Source organism: Pongo pygmaeus, chromosome 2 (assembly GCF_028885625.2).
Source record: "Pongo pygmaeus isolate AG05252 chromosome 2, NHGRI_mPonPyg2-v2.0_pri, whole genome shotgun sequence".
NCBI lineage: Eukaryota > Metazoa > Chordata > Mammalia > Primates > Hominidae > Pongo > Pongo pygmaeus.
In genome coordinates this window covers 39,790,077-39,812,373 of record NC_085930.1, presented here as the reverse complement: position 1 = coordinate 39,812,373, position 22,297 = coordinate 39,790,077, and the positions used below count along the sequence as shown (strand labels likewise).

At 40.8% G+C, this 22,297-nt stretch overlaps 1 long non-coding RNA gene across 2 annotated transcripts in view; it reads left to right on the top strand.

The window, feature by feature from the left end:
• Positions 1 to 22,297, top strand: part of LOC134739150 (uncharacterized) — a 125,200-nt gene that overhangs the window by 86,003 nt on the left and 16,900 nt on the right. For both annotated transcript variants that reach the window (XR_010125671.1, XR_010125670.1), the window contains exon 2: positions 19,083 to 19,187. This is a non-coding gene — a long non-coding RNA (uncharacterized LOC134739150). The remainder of the gene's footprint in view (positions 1 to 19,082; positions 19,188 to 22,297) is intronic.

Here is a 22,297-nt window from a genome sequence, read left to right as displayed (position 1 = left end):
AATGGTATTGCCTAGGTTTTCTTCTAGGGTTTTTATGGTTTTAGGTCTAACATGTAAGTTTTTAATTCATCTTGAATTAATTTTTGTATAAAGTGTAAGGAAGGGATCCAGTTTCAGCTTTCTACATATGGCTAGCCAGTTTTCCCAGCACCATTTATTAAATAGGGAATCCTTTCCCCATTGCTTGTTTTTGTCAGGTTTGTCAAAGATCAGATGGTTGTAAATATGCGGCATTATTTCTGAGGGCTCTGTTCTGTTCCATTGATCTATATCTCTGTTTTGGTACCAGTACCATGCTGTTTTGGTTACTGTGGCCTTGTAACATAGTTTGAAGTCAGGTAGCGTGATGCCTCCAGCTTTGTTCTTTTGCTTAGGATTGACTTGGCGATGCGGGCTCTTTTTTTGGTTCCATATGAACTTTAAAGTAGTTTTTTCCAATTCTGTGAAGAAAGTCATTGGTAGCTTGATGGGGATGGCATTGAATCTATAAATTACCTTGGGCAGTATGGCCATTTTCATGATATTGATTCTTCCTACCCATGAGCATGGAGTCTTCTTCCATTTGTTTGTATCCTCTTTTATTTCATTGAGCAGTGGTTTGTAGTTCTCCTTGAAGAGGTCCTTCACATCCCTTGTAAGTTGGATTCCTAGGTATTTTATTCTCTTTGAAGCAATTGTGAATGGGAGTTCACTCATGATTTGGCTCTCTGTTTGTCTGTTATTGGTGTATAAGAATGCTTGTGATTTTTGTACATTGATTTTGTATCCTGAGACTTTGCTGAAGTTGCTTATCAGCTTAAGGAGATTTTGGGCTGAGACAATGGGGTTTTCTAGATATACAATCATGTCGTCTGCAAACAGGGACAATTTGACTTCCTCTTTTCCTAATTGAATACCCTTTATTTCCTTCTCCTGCCTAATTGCCCTGGCCAGAACTTCCAACGCTATGTTGAATAGGAGTGGTGAGAGAGGGCGTCCCTGTCTTGTGCCAGTTTTCAAAGGGAATGCTTCTAGTTTTTGTCCATTCAGTATGATATTGGCTGTGGGTTTGTCATAGGTAGCTCTTATTATTTTGAGATACGTCCCATCAATACCTAATTTATTGAGAGTTTTTAGCATGAAGCATTGTTGAATTTTGTCAAAGGCCTTTTCTGCATCTATTGAGATAATCATGTAGTTTTTGTCTTTGATTCTGTTTATATGCTGGATTACATTTATTGATTTGCGTATGTTGAACCAGGCTTGCATCCCAGGAATGAAGCCTGCTTGATCATGGTGGATAAGCTTTTTGATGTGCTGCTGGATTCGGTTTGCCAGTATTTTATTGAGGATTTTTGCATCAATGTTCATCAAAGATATTGGTCTAAAATTCTCTTTTTTGGTTGTGTCTCTGCCAGGCTTTGGTATCAGGATGATGCTGGCCTCATAAAATGAGTTAGGGAGGATTCCCTCTTTTTCTATTGATTGGAATAGTTTCAGAAGGAATGGTACCAGTTCCTCCTTGTACCTGTGGTGGAATTTGGCTGTCAATCCATCTGGTCCTGGACTTTTTTTGGTTGGTAAGCTATTGATTATTGCCACAATTTCAGATCCTGTTATTGGGCTATTCAGAGATTCAACTTCTTCCTGGTTTAGTCTTGGGAGGGTGTATGTGTCGAGGAATTTATCCATTTCTTCTAGATTTTCTAGTTTATTTGCATAGAGGTGTTTGTAGTATTCTCTGATGGTAGTTTGTGTTTCTGTGGGATCGGTGATATCCCCTTTATCATTTTTTATTGCGTCTATTTGATTCTTCTCTCTTTTTTTCTTTATAAGTCTTGCTAGCGCGCTCTATCAATTTTGTTGATCTTTTCAGAAAACCAGCTCCTGGATTCAGTAATTTTTTGAAGGGTTTTTTGTGTCTCTATTTCCTTCAGTTCTGCTCTGATTTTAGTTATTTCTTGCCTTCTGCTAGCTTTTGAATGTGTTTGTTCTTGCTTTTCTAGTTGTTTTAATTGTGATGTTAGGGTGTCAATTTTGGATCTTTCCTGCTTTCTCTTGTGGGCATTTAGTGCTCTAAATTTCCCTCTACACACTGCTTTGAATGTGTCCCAGAGATTCTGGTATGTTGTGTCTTTGTTCTCGTTGGTTTGAAAGAACATCTTTATTTCTGCCTTCATTTCGTTATGTACCCAGTAGTCACTCAGGAGCAGGTTGTTCAGTTTCCATGTAGTTGAGCGGTTTTGAGTGAGTTTCTTAATCCTGAGTTCTAGTTTGATTGCACTGTGGTCTGAGAGACAGTTTGTTATAATTTCTATTCTTTTACATTTGCTGAGGAGTACTTTACTTCCAACTATGTGGTCAATTTTGGAATAGGTGTGGTGTGGTGCTGAAAAAAATGTATATTCTGTTGATTTGAGGTGGAGAGTTCTGTAGATGTGTATTAGGTCTGCTTGGTGCAGAGCTGAGTTCAATTCCTGGGTATCCTTGTTAACTTTCTGTCTCGTTGATCTGTCTAATGTTGACAGTGGGGTGTTAAAGTCTCCCATTATTATTGTGTGAGAGTCTAAGTCTCTTTGTAGGTCACTCAGGACTTGCTTTATGAATCTGGGTGCTCCTGTATTGGGTGCATATATATTTAGGATAGTTAGCTCTTCTTGTTGAATTGATCCCTTTACCATTATGTAATGGCCTTCTTTGTCTCTTTTGATCTTTGTTGGTTTAAAGTCTGTTTTATCAGAGACTAGGATTGCAACCCCTGCCTTTTTTTGTTTTCCATTTGCTTGGTAGATCTTCCTCCATCCCTTTATTTTGAGCCTATCTGTGTCTCTGCACATGAGATGGGTTTCCTGAATACAGCACACTGATGGGTCTTGATTCTTTATCCAATTTGCCAGTCTGTGTCTTTTCATTGGAGCATTTATCCCATTTACATTTAAAGTTAATATTGTTATGTGTGAATTTGGTACTGTCATTATGATGTTAGCTGGTTATTTTGCTCGTTAGTTGATGCAGTTTCTTCCTAGCTTTGATGGTCTTTACATTTTGGCATGATTTTGTAGCGGCTGGTACCGGTTGTTCCTTTCCATGTTTAGCGCTTCCTTCAGGAGCTCTTTTAGGGCAGGCCTGGTGGTGACAAAATCTCTCAGCATTTGCTTGTCTGTAAAGTATTTTATTTCTCCTTCACTTATGAAGCTTAGTTTGGCTGGATATGAAATTCTGGGTTGAAAATTCTTTTCTTTAAGAATGTTGAATATTGGCCCCCACTCTCTTCTGGCTTGTAGAATTTCTGCCAAGAGATCCACTGTTAGTCTGATGGGCTTCCATTTGTGGGTAACCCGACCTTTCTCTCTGGCTGCCCTTAACATTTTTTCCTTCATTTCAACTTTGGTGAATCTGACAATTATGTGTCTTGGAGTTGCTCTTCTCGAGGAGTATCTTTGTGGCGTTCTCTGTATTTCCTGAATCTGAATGTTGGCCTGCCTTGCTAGATTGGGGAAGTTCTCCTGGATAATATCCTGCAGAGTGTTTTCCAACTTGGTTCCATTCTCCCTGTCACTTTCAGGTCCACCAATCAGACGTAGATTTGGTCTTTTCACATAGTCCTATATTTCTTGGAGGCTGTGTTCATTTCTTTTTATTCTTTTTTCTCTAAACTTCCCTTCTTGCTTCATTTCATTCATTTCATCTTCCATCACTGATACCCTTTCTTCCATTTGATCGCATCGGCTCCTGAGGCTTCTGCATTCTTCGTGTAGTTCTTGAGCCTTGGCTTTCAGCTCCATCAGCTCCTTTAAGAACTTCTCTGCATTGGTTATTCTAGTTATCCATTCGTCTAATTTTTTTTCAAAGTTTTTAACTTCTTTGCCGGTGGTTTGAATTTCCTCCTGTAGCTCGGAGTAGTTTGATCATCTGAAGGCTTCTTCTCTCAATTCGTCAAAGTCATTCTCCGTCCAGCTTTATTCTGTTGCTGGTGAGGAGCTGCGTTCCTTTGGAGGAGGAGAGGCACTCTGCTTTTTAGAGTTTCCAGTTTTTCTACTCTGTTTTTTCCACATCTTTGTGGTTTTATCTACTTTTGGTCTTTGATGGTGGTGACGTACAGATGGGTTTTTGGTGTGGATGTCCTTTCTGTTTGTTAGTTTTCCTTTTAACAGACAGGACCCTCAGCTGCAGGTCTGTTGGAGTTTGCTAGAGGTCCACTCCAGACCCTGTTTGCCTGGGTATCAGCAGCGGTGGCTGTATAACAGCAGATATTGGTGACCCGCAAATGCTGCTGCCTGATCGTTCCTCTGGAAGTTTTGTCTCAGAGGAGTACCCGGCCGTGTGAGGTGTCCGTCTGCCCCTACTGGGGGGTGCCTCCCAGTTAGTCTGCTTGGGGGTCAGGGACCCACTTGAGGAGGCAGTCTGCCTGTTCACAGATCTCCAGCTGCGTGCTGGGAGAACCACTACTCTCTTCAAAGCTGTCAGACAGGGACATTTAAGTCTGCAGAGGTTACTGCTTTTTGTTTGTCTGTGCCCTGCCCCCAGAGGTGGAGCCTACAGAGGCAAGCAGGCCTCCTTGAGCTGTGGTGGGCTCCACCCAGTTCGAGCTTCCCTGCTGCTTTGTTTACCTAAGCGAGTCTGGGCAATGGAGGGCGCCCCTCTCCCAGCCTCGCTACCGCCTTGCAGTTTGATCTCAGACTGCTGTGCTAGCAATCAGCGAGACTCCGTGGGTGTAGGACCCTCCGAGCCAGGTGTGGGATATAATCTCCTGGTGTGCCGTTTTTTAAGCCCGTTGGAAAAGTGCAGTATTTGGGTGGGAGTGACCCGATTTTCCAGCTGCCGTCTGTCACCCCTTTCTTTGACTAGGAAAGGGAACTCCCTGACCCCTTGTGCTTCCCAGGTGAGGCAATGCCTCGCCCTGCTTCGGCTCGCACACGGTGCGCTGCACCCACTGTCTGGCACTCCCTAGTGAGATGAACACGGTACCTCAGATGGAAATGCAGAAATCACCCGTCTTCTGCATCATTCACGCTGAGAGCTGTAGACCGGAGCTGTTCCTATTCAGCCATCTTGGCTCCCTCAACCAATTGTAGAGAGTACTTTTAAGCCTGTGGTGTAAGATCAGAATCTAAGAGGTCAAATGAGCAATTTAAAATAATTAATATTAACGACTTTTTTAGTCATTCAGTTTCCTTTAAGACCTCATCAGTATGTAGTTTACTTTCATCCCCTACTAAGAGGCCATTTCTAACATTTGACAGTGTAACTGTGTTTTTTTTACAAATTTAGTATTCAGAAGTGCTGTGTAGTTGACAGTCTTCTACTCAGCGTGTCCTCCCAAAACAGGAGACCTGGTGTTACCTGGAGCCTGTTAGAAATGCAGAATCTTTGGCTCACTCCAAACCTACTGAATCAGAAGCTGCATTTTAACAAGATCCCCAGGTGACTTGTATGCACATTAAAGTATGAGAAGCACTAGTCAGCGACACTGGAGAAAACCCTGCAAAGAGGCATTATTAAATTCACTCAGTGTATTTTTATAAACCATTTATAACAAATAATAAAATGAAGTGGAAGTAAATCATCCCTTTGCACTCTGGTTCTTATAATATTATTTTTCAAATCTGTGCTCACTTCCTTCCCCTAATTAAAAAAATAGACAGCTGTTCACTCTGTGCACCTGGGTTAACCCGGGTCCAGGCTCAGTTAGGTTTCTGCATCAGTCAAGCCAGCTAAGCACAGCTGTGGCATAGCTTCAAATCAGCAGTTCTTCAGGCCACCTGTTACAACAAACTACATTAAAACACTCCCAAGCAATCTTGTCTCCAATTCCTTCCTCCCCTAGCCCCCAGTAGTATGCCATAGTAATTGAAAGCAATATAAATTACTTGTCAAAAGTAAATCTCTATGAAGAAAAGCAGCTGTGTTATATTGAGAGGACCTAATTTCACTAAATAGTTCCCTTCCTCCACATCAGTTAAAACCACAGGAGAGAGGGGTTGGATGATGGGTTATAAAATTCCCTGAAATCCCACCAGAAGAGGCCTCTACAGCCAAAGCAAAATGAGGATCTAAACAAGAATCTTGCTAATGTAGCCAAGCCCAGAACTGCCGGGATAACTGAGGATAAGAGTTGCTTTGTTCTCCCTTCCCACTCCCTGCTATTTTCTCCTTCTCAACCCCCCATTTAGCTTTACCCTCAGTGATTACTCTACCTTTTTAGCATTCCAAGAATACTTCTAAGCATCTACCTCTTTCTGTGTACACCCACCGTTTCCTGCTCAATAGTCTTTTGTTTCTTGGTTAACTCAGTAGCGAGGCTATTGAGTCCTGGCTTAAAGCTCACATCTTCAAAGACAGGGGACCAGAAACATAAATGGGCACACTCAATAGTATGCAGCAGAGATTTAGGAAGAAAAAGGACAATGAGGTCACAGAATCCAATGCACCTCATGATAAGTGACAGCTTTTGGCTTTGATTAGGGAGGTCCAGCAATTATCAATAAAGATGATAACATCAGTTATACTGGAACGCCTACATCATGTTCATTTATTTATTACAGAGCTTTGAGGGAGGAATTATTATCATCACCATCATCACCGCTTTAGAAAACCAAAGCTCTAAGAGATTTTAGAAAATTTCCAGTTAGTAAACTGTTGTATTAGAATTAACACCTAAATCACTGCTCTTGTTACAACAGCCTGCTTCCCTTCTGGGTGTCTCAGCAGATGGGCACAGCATGAATACAGACATGTCTGGCAACAAGGTGATATGTGGATTTGCAGCCAGGTAGTCATATGGTGGGTATTAGGAAAGTCTGCCTGGAAGTAACAGAACATCTGCTGTGGGCCTAGGGTTCAGGGGCAGGACTTGAATGCTGAAAGTAAAACCAAAACTAGGTAGGGTCTACTCTTAGGAGAATTAGCGTTCCTGACAGTTGTCAATTGTGGACCCTCAATTCAGGTAGAAGTAGTCATCTGGAATACAATGTGGGAACTGAGTTCTAGCAGGCAGTGACTAAGAACTAGGGACAGCAGTGGAGGAAAAGAAGGAAACAAGGAAGTAGGAAAAACATCCCATTTTCACTTGAGACACGGACCTGTTGAAACCTGCCCAGTTGTCCCATAGAACTGATGTTTATGGGGGTTTTTTTTTTTTGAATAAACATAGAAATGGACTTTCCCAGTCTTAAAACTTGATAAAATTATAGTTGTCTTATCTGAGTTCCTTCTTGAGGAAACCAGCCCTCAGGCCTCCCAGATGGTATCAAGGAACTGAAACTCACCAGACCACCACATCCAGATAATGAGAAACCAGACCCTTTATCCCTCATGATATCCTTACCCCACCCTAATTTCTGTTAACCTGCATGTGATTACCATTCTTCCCTGCTATATAAACCCCTAATTCTAGTTGATTGAAGAAATGGATTTGAGACCGATCTCCCATCTCCTTGGCTGCAGCATCCAAATAAAGTCTTCTTCCTTGGCAATACTCATTTTGTCTCAGTGATTGGCTGGCTGTGTGGTGAGCAACAAGACCTAGATGGAACCCCTGGTGTTTCAGTAACACCATGAATAGAGTGAATCGTGGAATTCCCTCTACTAAGCATAGACCTGGTCCTAGAGACTGGGATGTAGTGGAGTGTGAAGGTGGAGATGAAAACAAAGATGGAAAAGACATTTTCTGGAGCTTTCTTTTGTGGTACTAGAGATTTAAGTGGAAATTACAAAGGGTCTGACTTAAGCTAATTATAAAAGGAATCCTCTAAGTATCCAGACTCCAAGTTTAAGACCAGCCTGAGCAACATAGCAAGACCCTGTCTCTATAAAAAATAAAAACAAACAAAAAATCAGGACTCCAAGGTGGAATAGAATGCCGTGTGAAGGCATTATGTTTCTGTCCCCAGAACTTACAAAAACATTTCCGTGCTTACTAGGCATTTAATGATTTCTGTCACACTTCTGATAACAATCTAAACTTTTACTGTGGCCCTGAAGCCCTATCTAATGTGTCTCCTGTCTAGCTCTCTGACCTCCTGTCTATCATTTTCTCTATACTCACTATTCTCTGTCAGGGCTGCTTGACGGAGGTGCTGGTATTTTGGTTGGGAAAATTCCTTCTGGAGCTTTTTCAAATACTGCTAGATATTTAGCATCCTTGGCCCCTGTTAACAAAATACCAGCAACACCCCCTTGCTATCACATGCCCCCACACACTTCTAATGCTCCAGGGGAGACTTGATCTGTGGCTCCCTGGCATCCCTTCACTTTAATATGTGAAGCTTATTCCTGTCTCAGGGCTATCACACTGGCTTTGAATCTTCTTCCCGTGATATTTCATATTCTCGTTTTTCAGTCTACATACCACTTCCTCTAAGGGCATCTCCCAGCCCTCATTCAGAGCATTTATCATGATCTGAAATTACTTTTTTGGCTTTTCCTCTTTCTCCTTTTTCTTCCCCTCACTAGAATGAAATCCTTATGAGAAGGAAATTGTGTACTTCACGTTCACCGCTGTACATTGACACACAGAAGACTGCTTCATGTGTGATAGATCCTCAAATGTTTTTTGAATTTTATGAATTAAGGAAATGGAATTTTGAATATTATTAATAAAGGGATAGATGATCACTTTCCAAGATTGTATAGAGGAGGTTTCTGCATTAGGTAGAAAACTGTATTTCATATCAATGTAAGACTCAACTATTCTTTTCTGTAGTTTCTAGAATGTTTGAAGGAGAAAGAATTTTGCTCACTGAGCTTCTAATAAATTTTAATGGAACACATACATTCAAACCATAGCATCTCTCAAGTTAATGTTGAAAAAATGATTTTAAAAGAAAAATCAGTTAGAAAAGCCAGGTACCTTTTCTAAAGGTCAGACTTATTTTCAAATTAAAGCAAAATGGCCAAGATTAACCCCTAACCCCAACCTTAAAAAGTTAACCAAGTTTGTTCTCCTCGTGAATGTATTCTTATGGGGTGATGGTAATGACACTTGGCCTCTGGGGCCCCTCACTTACCCAAGGCCCAGAGAGAGTCCTTACCATTATGGTATTCATAATATTTATTCTGTTTTTAAAAAAGAGAAGCCCAAAATTGTAAAAGCCTCAGGCTCCACAAAATCTGTATCTACTTCTATATATACTATTAAAGTAGACATAACTCCCTCTTGGTTATTGCAACCCAGGAAAAAAGAAATGGACAGTGGCAGTGGGGGTGGAGTGTGGGGAGGGTGCTTGTTTCTATTTTCAAAGACTGTTATTTAAAATGAACAAATGATGGAAATATCCATGCCTGAAAGTAAGGTGATCAAATGAACACACCTAAGTACTAAAAGAATGGAATATTTTAAAGAACTAGCTGCTGTGGAAGCTGGTACAACATAAATTATATATACAGATAAACTGAACATATTTTATGGCTTTTAATGTGGATGTATGGCAAATTCCCTCTTCTTCATATTTTCCTCCTTTGAGGGTGACTTTAAGGATTGTAGAAGTTTTTTTTTTTTCTTTTTTCTTGGAAAGATGTAATAAGGACTTATGAACAGAAGACATGTCTGTGTGCCAGGCAGCTGTGAGACAAAATCATGGATCTCCACACTGTAACCCCCAAGACCCAGGACTTATATAACCTAGGGAAATGTTGATTCAGAAGGGATGTGTAGGACAGTTGAAGTACAAGAACATCAAGGTTGTTTCACCCAAGGGCAGAATTTATGGTAAGTACCTACTCTTACACAAGGAACAAGCGATAAACTGGAAATTTTAGAGGCCTTCCTGGAACTGGGGTTAATCAGAAGTCAATATGGTAGATTAGCATACAAGATGGAGTGGCTTTGGCCTCCACACTCCATCCCTTTAATTCAGCTCTTACAGTTTCATCTGGCTTCCTCTTCTGTGATGGTCCCTGAGCCTTTAGGGAAGATGCTTGATATGGTTTAGGGTTAGCAGTAGTATGCTGACAATGGAAAACAGAGCAGGCCTACTGAGATTCCAAATGAGGGAGATTCCCAGGCTTTGTTGAATCATCTCTAGTTTTTGAAATACTGTGACTTCAGTTTTCTCAGAAGTAAAACAATGAGAGAGATATTAATAATTTGAGTAGTAGAATTATAATGTATAGCAGGATTAAAATCAAAAGAGAATTTGAGGCCAGGTGTGGTGGCTCATGTCTGTAATTCTAGCACTTTGGGAGGCTGAGGTGGGTGGATCACTTAAGGCCAGGAGTTTGAGACCAGCCTGGCCAACATGGCGAGACCCCATCTCTAATAAAAATGCCAAAAATTAGCCAGGCGTGGTGGTGCACACATGTAATCCCAGCTCCTTGGTAGGCTGAGGCATGAGAATCTCTCTTTTTTTTTTTTTTCTTTAACCCAGGAGGTGGAGGTTGCAGTGAGCTGAGATTGGGCCACTGCATTCCAGTCTGGGTGACAGAGTGAGACTCTGTCTCAAAAAAAAAAAAAAAAAAAAAAAAAAAAGAATTAGAATGCCAGAAAAACAAAAACACAAAAGAACCTATTCCATTAAGAAGCCAACTAAAGGCATCATGAAGAAAATTAAAATCCAGTTCTTCTTTAGAGATTTGTTGTAGTAAAAAAATAATTCAGGATTAACTCAAATTTTAGGCAACTAATAACTCCAAAACAATGATTAGGGCTAGCATCTAAGTTTTTCTCTCTACAGTTTCCCCATTTCTACCAAGGATAAACCATACTAGGACAAATTTATTTTCAAAATAAATTTTAGTTTTATTACACGTGGCGTGATTATTTGTATAAAGTGTAGCAAGAATACTGATGGGCCACATAGGCTCTTTTTAAGTTGGCTTTGCTGGAACTTTTATAAGAAATTTCCAACTTTTTAAAAGCCTCAAGGCAAGAAGCCAAGCCAAGGATTTGCCATTAAACTGTGCTTGTAATGCCTCTCTTCTCAAGGTCCCAAAATATCTTGAGGTTCCTGAGCCTGTTAGAAAGTGACATTCTTTTTTTTTTTTTTTTTTTGAGATAGAGTCTTACTCTGTCACCCAGGTTGGAGTGTAGTGGCATGATCTTGGCTCACTGCACCCTCTGCCTCCCTGGTTCAAGCGATTCTTCTGCTTCAGCCTCCTGAGTAGCTGGGATAACAGGTGCCTGCCCCTACACCCGGCTAATTTTTGTATTTTTAGTAGAGATGGGGTTTCGCCATGTTGGCCAGGCTGGTCTTGAACTCCTGACTTCAAATGATCTGCCTGCCTTGGCCTCCCAAAGTGTTGGGATTACAGGTGTGAGCCACCGCGCCCAGCCAGAAAGTGACATTCTTTACTTACCACAGATCAGGAACCTTGTAATGGAACAATTTAAACAAGATACCAGGCTAGTCTTTCCAAGAGGCTTTTTATTGGCTCTATAAAGTTGACTTCAAATCCTAAAAGCACTCTGATCATATCTGAAAATATGCTATTCCAGTCAAAGCCTTGGAAAAATAACCAGTGTCTCAAATTTTGTTCCATTATAAAAGAAAACACATTCTTACTGAATTTATGCAAATAACTAGATTGCCATAAAATAAGAATACTCCTGAATAGTTTCCAAATTTTGGATAACTCAGGTAGAGAAAAAGGTAAATTTTGCTCTTTTTGAGTATTTGAAAAAATACTCAACTTCTTGTTAAAAGAAAAATTTCAGCTGAATTAAATTAGTGTTTAATTGAACAATGAAAGATTTGTGAATCAGGCAGCCCCTGGAATCACAGCAGCTTCAGAGAGACTCCAGGGATGCCTCGTGGTCAGAACAAATTTATAGACAAATAAAAGGGAAGTGACGTACAGAAATCAGAAGTGAGGTACCGAAACAAGTGGATTGGTTACAGCTCTGCAGTTGCCTTATTTGAACACAGTTGGAACACTCAGCAGTGTGTGAGTGGTTGAATTACGGCTACTGGGATTGGCCAAGACTCAGTGACTGTTACAGGTGCATACTCCTAAGTTAGGTTTTCAATCTTGTCTACCTATTAAGCTAGGTTGCAGTTCATCCATAAGGACTCAAATATAGAAGTATGGAGTCCTTCTCAGGCCATATCTAGTTTGCTTTAACATTCTCTAAGCTATAAATAGCTCAAAAGAAAGAAAGATTTCCTTGATTCTTCTTGGAGTAGCACCCTTCCAAACAGAATGTTGTCCATTCACCTGGGAACTGCCATCCACAAATCAAGCAGCTCTTTGTCAGTCAAGTGAGACCTGTTTATCAGGCACTGTGGAATTCAGTGGCTCCTTACACAGTTCTAGAGTTAGTCCTGTGGTAAAAGTCTTTCTACTTACGACTGTCACTTCCTGGCACTTCCCAGGTAGTAAGATCTTATAAACCACTTGTGTTTTCTCATGGAACTCTTTTGGCCATTGCTATCCCCCTTAGCACAGGAGTAGCTTCATTTAATGTCACATAGCAAGGCAGTAAATGCCCCCCAAGTGGAAATTCTCTAGTCCAAAGTGCCAGTAGTCGTTGTTGAGAGGTGCTCACAAGCTTCTGCCATAAGCCCCAGTAAATGCTCCATAAACAGCTATTTGATGGAGAATTCCTTTTGACCAACACTCCAGCTTCTACTCTACACTCTGTAGGCTCAGGCAGTCTTAATTCCCATTTAGCATGTCCAATTAATACTGCTCAAAGGGAAGATTGACATGCCTTCTTTGTTTACAGTACTAGGTAGGGGAAGCGTTCCCTGGTTAGATACAGCATCTGTTTTCATAAAAGGTTTAGTTAAAGAATACGCAACTACTTTACATTGAGCCTGTTTAAACATTTCAACTTTTAACAACCCTTAAGTTTTTATCTTCTGTTCCCAGGAACTTCTCTTTTCCACTCCCATTTTACACTCTGGTGAAAAAGGATTTGGGTTCCCAGCAAGGGATTGAGCTAGGGAACTCAGGCCCTTTTGTCAATCTTTGTTTTGATTTACCTGCCTCAACACTGGCCCAGGTAGTTGTTGGTCAGCTTTCTTACTGTAACCTCTGCCTTCTGATTTTTTTTTTTTAATATTTCTCCAATCTGGGGTAAACGTAGAAAATTGGTTTGAGGCTCTCTAATATTGGGGGCCCAGCAGGGGCTCTCTTTGGTCCACTCAACCTTTGATAGTGTGTTAAGGTCTTTGTTTTACCTCATAAATTTCCATTTATTTCATTCCATTTCTTAACCAACTAAAGATTCCCAACCTGCTGGGATGGGTCCCATGACCCTCCCCTTCTTTTTTCTCTTAGTTTCACCCCTATCAACTTTTTTTTTAAAATAAACCTTACTTTTTAATAAGCAGTTAAAATGTTTCACCTTCCTAGGATGAGTCCTTGGATTCTATATATATGTATATATATATATATTTTTGCTTTTCCCCATGCTCTTGTTAATTATCCTAATGTTTTTATTAGCATCTGTAAAACAGATGAGGGGAAGTTAAACCAGCACATTTGATGCAGCTTCCTTAACTGTCTTTCAGTTTGTAGCAGCAATGGTGTGACCGTGCAGGAGGGGACCCTTTAACTGCAGTACTTCACATGACCTGGGTAAAGGGCATATTCAGCAGGTGAATATCCCTGTCATCATAAAGCCAGTTCCACCTGGCTTGCATACAAAGCATATCAGTTGCTTCATCTAGGGTGCTCAATTGGGCATTTATAGGGAAAGTTGGGAAATCCCCCTTCTCAGGATAGACAGACCTTACAAATGTCTTTTATCCGGTCCATCAGGCCAGCTATTGCCTCTGGAGTAGCCGCCTGTGTCTGGATTATATATAGCCACCTGTGATTGTCCAATAGTGAACTGTGGGTCCTGCATCAACCCAAACAGGCTCTTCTACTCTGCAGCATTTAAAACCAAAGATACTGCCCCTAAATTATTACTCTCGCAATCCATTTCAGTAAAGGTTCCTTAGGAAGTGGATAATACCAATCTTCAAAATAGACCAGTTCTTTCACATTATACCTTCTGCTTTCAGTCGTTACTTGGTTTTGCCCTTCCCTCACATGAAATATCAGATGCTCACATACGTACACATTATATACACATGACACATGTTGTTTTCAACTGAGCTTTTTTTTTCCTTCTCTCTTTTTTTTTTTTTCAGAGATGGAGTCTCGCTCTGTCACCCAGGCTACAGTGCAGTGGTGTAATCATAGCTCACTGTAGCCTTGAAGTCCTGAGTACTTTCATGGTAACTATAGGTCTCAGAGGTACTTTCTTTTGTCCCTGCCATAATTTTCCCCTTCATGGGTAGTTTTGAGGCTAGGGGCCAGAGCTCAGACAGACTCACATCTGAGCTTGGTTCAGCCTCAAGACCCAACCCAGTGCTCTCTTTTAATTTCATTTCAGCTATTAGAGATAACAATAACAGAGGAATTAAATATTTCACTTTCTGCTTCTTTGTGTGCCTTTCCTAATGCAGTCAGAGAACCAGCTTCCCAGAGTTTGATCCATCCCTGAATTCCTCTGCTAACTTTTACCTGTAGTAACTGAATGCCGCACAGCTGCTGCTCCATACCAGGGTAACCATGTGGCCAGCTGGGAATCAAAAGCTCCTCATTCTTCACATCATATCATTTTTCCTTCATTTTGAAACAACCTCTAAACTAGGCAAAATTATTTTTCCTTTCAGCCAAAACCATACATCTGTGTTCCTTTATAACCTTCTTTACCAAAGCACATCTTTATTTATACATTCTGTATATAGAATTATATCTAATAGTTTTAATTACATGTACTAACTACTATTTTAACTCTTAGTAACCCCGATTTCCAGTGAATAACCTAGGACTATTTAATATAATATGACTTTAAGATTTTAAGTTACTGAAAAACATTTGGAAACTAGTTTCATTTACCAAAGATTACTAAAGTCACAGCAGCTAAAAGGCATTTCTATTTTTTCTGAGTTCTTTCATATATTTTGGCAGTGAAATATCACATGCATATGACACAACTTATTTTCAATTTAGTTTCTTTTTTCTTGTTTTGTTTTGTTTTGTTTTCTGAGATAAGGTCTTGCTCTGTCACCCAGGCTGGAGTGCAGTGGCGTGATCATAGCTCACTATAGCCTTGAACTCCTTAGTTAAGTGATCCTCCCACCCCAGCCTCCTGAATAGCTGGCACTACAGGCACGCATCACTGAGCCCAGCTAATTTTTAAGTTCTGTGTAGAGATGTGGTCTCATTTTGTTCCTCAGGGTGGTCTTGAATTCTTGACTTCTAGAAGTCTTCCTGCCTTGGCCTCCCAAATTGCTGGGATTACAGGTGTGAGCCACTGCACCTGGCCAGTTTGTTTCTTAATTCAATTACTGACTTTAGAGTGGAGCCCTTTAAGGAAAAGGGCTAAAAAAGTATGCAGTTTTTTAGGGCCTAATATTTATTGCAAGGCAGAACACTCACATCCTCGCAAAAGCCAAAGAAATCAGATAATACAAAAGAGAGAAGAGTTTTAGACCTGGAAAAAATCTGTCTGCTATGCAACTTTTGGGGTTCCATTAAGAAAAACAGAGGCTCCTCCCAAAAAGGAGTCTGTGGTGCCTTTTCTGTTTTCTCCCAAGGGAGTCCAGGCTGTCAGAAATTCCTTTTTTTTTAGGTCTTTTATGTGGCATTGAGAGTGGCAAGAAAAAAGAGGGACAGGCAGAAGCAAATGGAGAAACAGAATTCAGTTGACGGAGTTTAACAGAGAAAAACCAGAGGCCTTATAACAACACATGTGTATACATATATACCCCCAAATACTAGTTTTCACTAAGTTATACATATATACCCCAAATACCAGTTCTCACTAAGTTGACTTTTGACTATAGAGCTCTTAAAAAAAAAATCTTTTTTTTTTTTTGAGCCGGAGTTTCGCTCTGTCGCCCAGGCTGGAGTGCAATGGCGTGATCTTGGCTCACTGCAAGCTCCCCATCCTGGGTTCACGCCATTCTCCTGCCTCAGCCTCCTGAGTAGCTGGGACTACAGGCGCCTGCCACCACGCCCTGCTAATTTTTTGTATTTTTAGTAGAGACGCGGTTTCACCGTGTTGGCCAGGGTGGTCTCGATCTCCTGACCTCGTGATCTGCCCGCCTCGGCCTCCCAAAGTGCTGGGATTACAGGCGTGAGCCATCGCGCCCGGCCAAAAAAATCTTTTTCCTAATTGTAATTCCTACTCAAGCCGTTTTACTTTAGCCATCCACTGCAGCAGCTGCCCTTCCTTAGTGCATGTGATGGACAGCTTTCCGCTGACAGTCACTCTAAACGTGCCTATGTTTTTGACGTGTCCCGTACCCATGCATAAGTGTCTGAAAGGTGAGCCACACCATTCCAGGAAGTGACAGCCACCTAGGACCTCCCCCATGGATGCTTCATTCCCTTTGCTCATTTCTTGGTCTTTCAGCTCCTGATCTGGCTCGCCACGTGTTTCGTGGTAGCCAGGTCTATGCAAACCTACCCCCAAGTCCATGGCAGCTGACAGGCTAAAGAAAGAGGATGACAAATCCAGTTTCTTAGAAAGAAACATTTAATAGAGACTCACGAACAGAAGCCATGTCTGTGTCCCGCGGGTGGTGACTAGACAAGATGGCGGATCCCCACTGCAAAAGTTTCTGTAACTTTCAAAAAGTCAAGGCCTAGATCAGCACTAGCAAAAGCAGCAGGAACAACTTTAATAAAATCACTAAGACAGAATTCACACAAGGAACTCAATGTCTGTAAAAGTGAGTAACCTCTAAAATAGCAGTCCATAAGGGTAGGGTTGGGGGTGGTGGTCAGAGGTTCTCTTTGAGATTCTGAACGCTTTATGGATGCTCCATCCAGAAAAAGGCATAATCAAATTTTGCATATGATTTTGGGGCTTGTTAGACTCCTCTGGAAGTCCATCCATGGTATGAAACTTGGCTAACCTTTGATTTGTCACTCAGCCCTCCATTTACTCAGCTCCACTCACACTTAGATGATTATATATTATACATTATATTGTATTCCTTGATTTCAATAGAATATTATCTAGCAGACATACTAATATTTTGGTTATTTACTGTATATGAAAGACACAACTTCTTTCTTTTCTTTTTTTTTTTTTGAGGCGGAGTTTTGCTCTTGTTGCCCAGGCTGGAGTGCAGGGGCGTGATCTCAGCTCACTGCAACCTCTGCCTCCTGGGTTCGAGCGATTTTCCTGCCTCAGCCTCCCAAGTAGCTGGGATTACAGGCTCCCACCACCATGCCTGGCTAATTTTAAAAATATTTTTAGTAGAGACGGGGTTTCACCACGTTGGCCAGGCTAGTCTCGAACTCCTGACCTCTGGTGGTCCACCTGCCTTGGCCTCTCAAATTGCCGGGATTTACAGGTGTGAGCCACTGCACCCAGCTGACACAACTTCTTTCTAAATAATCTTTATGCAACTTATAAGTTATAATCCTTATTATCCTGACATATAAGTATGACCCAATCTTTGAATTTAGTTTCTTTGTTTACTCGTCAAATAATCTCTCTCCCATTTTTAATTGTAAGAAATTAGTTCTGTAACATAAGTGAGCCTGAAAGAAAGAGAACAGTCTCTGATAATGGAGTAGTTTTTATCAGACTTATCTTCCCAGTAGTCCCACACTGTCCCACTCACACAGTCATGCTCAGTGCCTTCCCAGGGGCATCCCATAGCAGAATAAGATGCACATGGCTTTGGGATGGAAGGAAAGGCAAGACTTAAAGGACTGGGCTGCCTAGTCAAACCTCTTTGATGTGTTGCATGAAATTTTTGAAGTTTTTATGGATATTGAAGGCAAGAAGAGATACAATAAGAAGCTCAATTAACTAAATGACTTACCTTTTATCAAAACTTCATCTCACCCTGATGGGCTTTCAATCATCTCCCTAGTCTCACAAGTGAGCACTGAGGGATCCTTGCTCTGGAATTAGTCAGTTCTCTATGAATACGTATTTAAGAACGTTTTTCTCTGTAGCTAGAATGTCAGGTCAGCTACCCGGGCATTTACTTGGTTTCTGTCCTGATAGAGCCCAAGTGCTTATGTGATAACCTAATTCTCTTACCTTGTCCTCCTGTTCTTATGATTTATAAAAATTATTTTCCTTGACTTATTCTTCAATAATTGTGTCATTTTGGCTCCTGCCAGATTAGCGACTTCCTTGCTTTCGATTCTGACTTCATTGTGTCCCCTAAACCCTAAATGCCTACTTGACTTCGGCCACTTCCTTGCTGACTTCCAGTGGCACTAGCGTGTGTACAGACACACTCAGTTCCATTTACTTGTGCCCAGGTATGTGCACTCACTAGCCTCACAATCATCCACACTCACATCCCCACTTTCCCACAATCACTCGCACTCAGTGTCCTCCATTTACTCAGCCCCACGCACTCTCGCCCAACCACACACACTTGTTCCATTCACTCATGCTCCTGGTCATTCCCTTCACACTCACACTCCTTCACACTCATGACCAGCCACCCGACTGCCCTCCATTTAGTCCTACTTGGTCTCAGCCAGCCCTACCCATATACACACCAGAGTCAGCTCACTCACAGTCACACAGTCAGTCCCTCAAATGCAGTCACTCCCTCAGGAACTCCTTCCCTCTCACTCAGGCACAATGTCTCATTCATCCTCAGTGCCCTTCACACGCTTCATATACACACTGGGTATGTGTCACACCCAGTCACACAAATTTCAAGCACAGCCAGTCCTACCCACACTTATTCACAGTTATTTCACTCATGCCCAGCCCCACCCACTCACACCTAGTCACACTCACATGTGGTCCCACACAGTTCCATTATACCTAGCCTCACACAGTCCTACTCATACCTAGTCACACTCAGTCACGCTCACACGTGGTCCCCCACAGTTCCAGTATACCTAGACTCACACAGTCCTACGCATACCTAGTCACACTCAGTCACACGCATACATGGTCCCACCCACTCACACTCACACCTAGTCACACTCACATATGGTCCCACACCGTTCCAATACACCTAGTTTCACACAGTCCTACTGACACCTAGTCACACTCAGTCACACTCACACATGGTCCCACACAATCACACTCACCTTAGTCATACTCTATTCTACTATCTCTCAGAGAATTCCACTCTATTCCACTCTCTCTGTGTCATTTGTCCCCTCAGGAGGATGCAGCATTCAAGGTTCTATCTTGGAAGCAGAGACTGGGCCCTCACCAGATGCTGAACCTGCTGAGCACCTTGATCTTCCACTTCACCTTCATCAGAACTGTGAGAATTAACTTTCTATTATTTATAAATGACTCAGTCTAAGATATTTTGTTATAGCAGCAGGATCAGATTGAGACAAGGAATTTATACCAATTTAGACTATGCATGAATCCGCAAGAATCCAAGTGGCACAAGAATCTAGCACCAAAAGGGCAGCTCAGGGAAAGTTGATTCAGTTTAATATTCAAAAGAAGAGGCAAAACTAATTCTAGAAACTTGTTCCCTTGAGATGCTCGGAGACGTGCCCTGGTTTAGAAAGAAAATACAGAATGGAAGCTTTGCTCTAAAAGACAGGTTCTTGCATTAGGAAAAGGGTTACTTCGGACTCATTGGCTCTAAATAAATTAGTCAGGAGAAAACTAATGAATGTTACCATGGAATTATCAATAGGACTTAGCCTTCTCAAAATAGTTGTGAATGGTATGAAAGAGCAACAATGAGTTAACCAGAGAGACTTGGAAGGTGTTAATTAGAAAAAAAAAATGTCGTATGGAAACAAATGTTGGTACAAACATACAAGTAAAATTTTCAACTGTGTCATTAATACTTTCATCGTATAATTAATTTCTTGGGTGCTAAGAATTCTGAATTTATTGAGGAAACGTCTGATTGCAACAAAAAACTTGTCTGGCTTTGGGAAGCAACAGGCTTAGGAAAAAAATTAAAGGCATCTTTACTAGAAGTTCAAGGTGAAAACACTGCATTTTTTCTAGTACTTCACTACGTAATCTAAAGAAGTCTGGAAAGGAGCCAGTGAATTAAAAATATAGCTAGAGGAAACCTTTCAGGGAGAAGACTTGTGGCAGTAGCAGTCTGTGCAAACATTCTCTTTCTCTTTCTGTCTTTCCAAGCAAAAATTAAACCTTGATTATCCCTTTATAAAAATAGGGTACTCATTTACCAGTGAAATGTGGGAACTGCTTCTCTTTAGCAGCATAGTACCCAATTATTCTCATAGAAAATAATTTTATGTAATTAAAAAAATATACTGTCTTCTTGGTATGATTGTTCTTTTTGTGTGTACAGATAACCCCATTTAAAGTAATATTTAAAGCTCTATCTTGGATTTCTTGAGGGTTTCTGGTTTGATTAGGCCATGTGAGTAGATAAAGAAATGATGCAAATGTGGTGACCCAAGAGACAATGTTCAAAGGTAGACACCACCCAGGTGACATTTCCTCATTGCTACACATATGTATGTACATGTGTATGTGTGTGCGTATTCACATACCTTTGGGAAGATCCAGGTGTAGCCAGAATGCTCTCACATGGTCGTCATTATCAAAATTCTCCCACTATATCCATCTCTTCACTTTTTGAGGTCATGGCGGGTTTGAATTCCAGGATTTCATGGTTCTATTGTATCTGTGTGGGAACCATGTGACTAGTTTTAAGTAAATATTATGAGCAAAGGTGACTTTGGTTACTCTCTGGTTAATTGCAATTCTCTCTGGGGCACCCTTTAACTCTGCGATGTTTGAATGGTGACTGCTTTATGAGCCTGAGTCTCTGAATAACTAAAAGGAGCAGAATCCCCTGTTAACCTGTTATGGACATGAGTAAGAAAGAAATCTTTCCTGTTTGAGTCGTCAAAACTATGGGATTGTTTGTTATTGCAGCATACCCTAGCCCTATTTGGACTTCTATAATCTGATAGTAAGGGCAGATTTGGGGACAATTTACCAAAAGCAGAATTATAATTCTGGTGACTTAGTTTGGGAAAAGAAATTCCATTTGACATCCAGAGATTCCATCTCTAGAAATCAAGAGAAATTGCTTCAATTTTTACAGATTCCTATTTGTTTTTGGACTAGACTCCAAAGAATTTGTTGTACTGTACAATTTTTAAGAAACTTAGGCTGAATAAATCACCTGAAAAATTCATTTTTGCCTGTAGAGCTGCTCATGGACTATGTTGAGTAGTAGAAACCAGTTCTTACCACGTTGCGTTATACCACAGACAATGCTAGTTTTTCTTAGCAAAGTTGAACTAACTATAACTTTGATTTATAATATATGTTAATATGATGCAAAAATGATAGTTCTTTTGTTTGGGTCTTTCACTGAACACATTTTATTGATTGCAGAGTTGTACAAAGATATTTTAGAGAGGGTTGGGGGGGGTGCCTAAAAATGCTGAGTTTGTTGGCAGAATCGAGATGACTCCTAATTTCTAACAGTGTCATTTTTCTGAGGCAGGAGCCAAATGTTATATTGTTTTAGCCAAGCTTCTTGAAATATTGGTCTATAATTTCTTTCCTTGCTTTCTGACACTCTTACTTACAGTCATTAAGTTTTAGTCACCATCTTGACACCAAACGTGCACTGGAAAAGGTCTCTAATTTACTCCAGAGCAACAGGATCTTTGGGTACATTTCGGACTTACTATTTTGATCTCCTGGAAGCTTTAGAAACTGACATATAATTGTTTATGTCAACTTTATTGGATTGCATGGTCCCCATATATTTGGATAAACATTATTTCTGGTGTGAAACAACAGAGTGAGGTTGTTTCTGGATGAGATTAGTGTTTGAATTGGGAGACTGAGTGAAGCACTTTGCCCTTCCCAGTGTGGCTGTGCATCTTACCATCTGTGGAGGGCCTGGGCAGAATGAAAATGTGGAGAAAGGGAGAATTCGCTCTGTCTGCTTGAGCTGGGAAATTAATCTCATCCTGCTTTCAGACTGGGGTTTCTACCATCTGGACTTCTGGTTCTTGGGCCTTTAAATGTGGACTGGAACTATACACTGGGGTTTCCTAGGTTTCTGGCTTGCAGATGGAAGATTATGGGACTTCTCAACCTCCATAATTATGTGAGCCAATTCCTGTAATAAATCTCTTTATACAGATAGATATAGATGTGTATCTGTATATATGTCTATCATCTGTCTATCTGATCATCTATCTCGTATTTGTTCTGTTTCTCTAGAGAACCCTGACTGATATCCTAACCAATCATTGCCTTCTTGAAACTCTTTCCTACCATTGTTCCTCGACGGTAGTCTGGCTTGGAGGTTCTCTTTCTTCACTGGAATCTTCTACTCCATATCCTTAGGCTCCTTTTCCTCTCCTTATCATTTAAATATTGGTTAGTATTATTTTCTTTTCA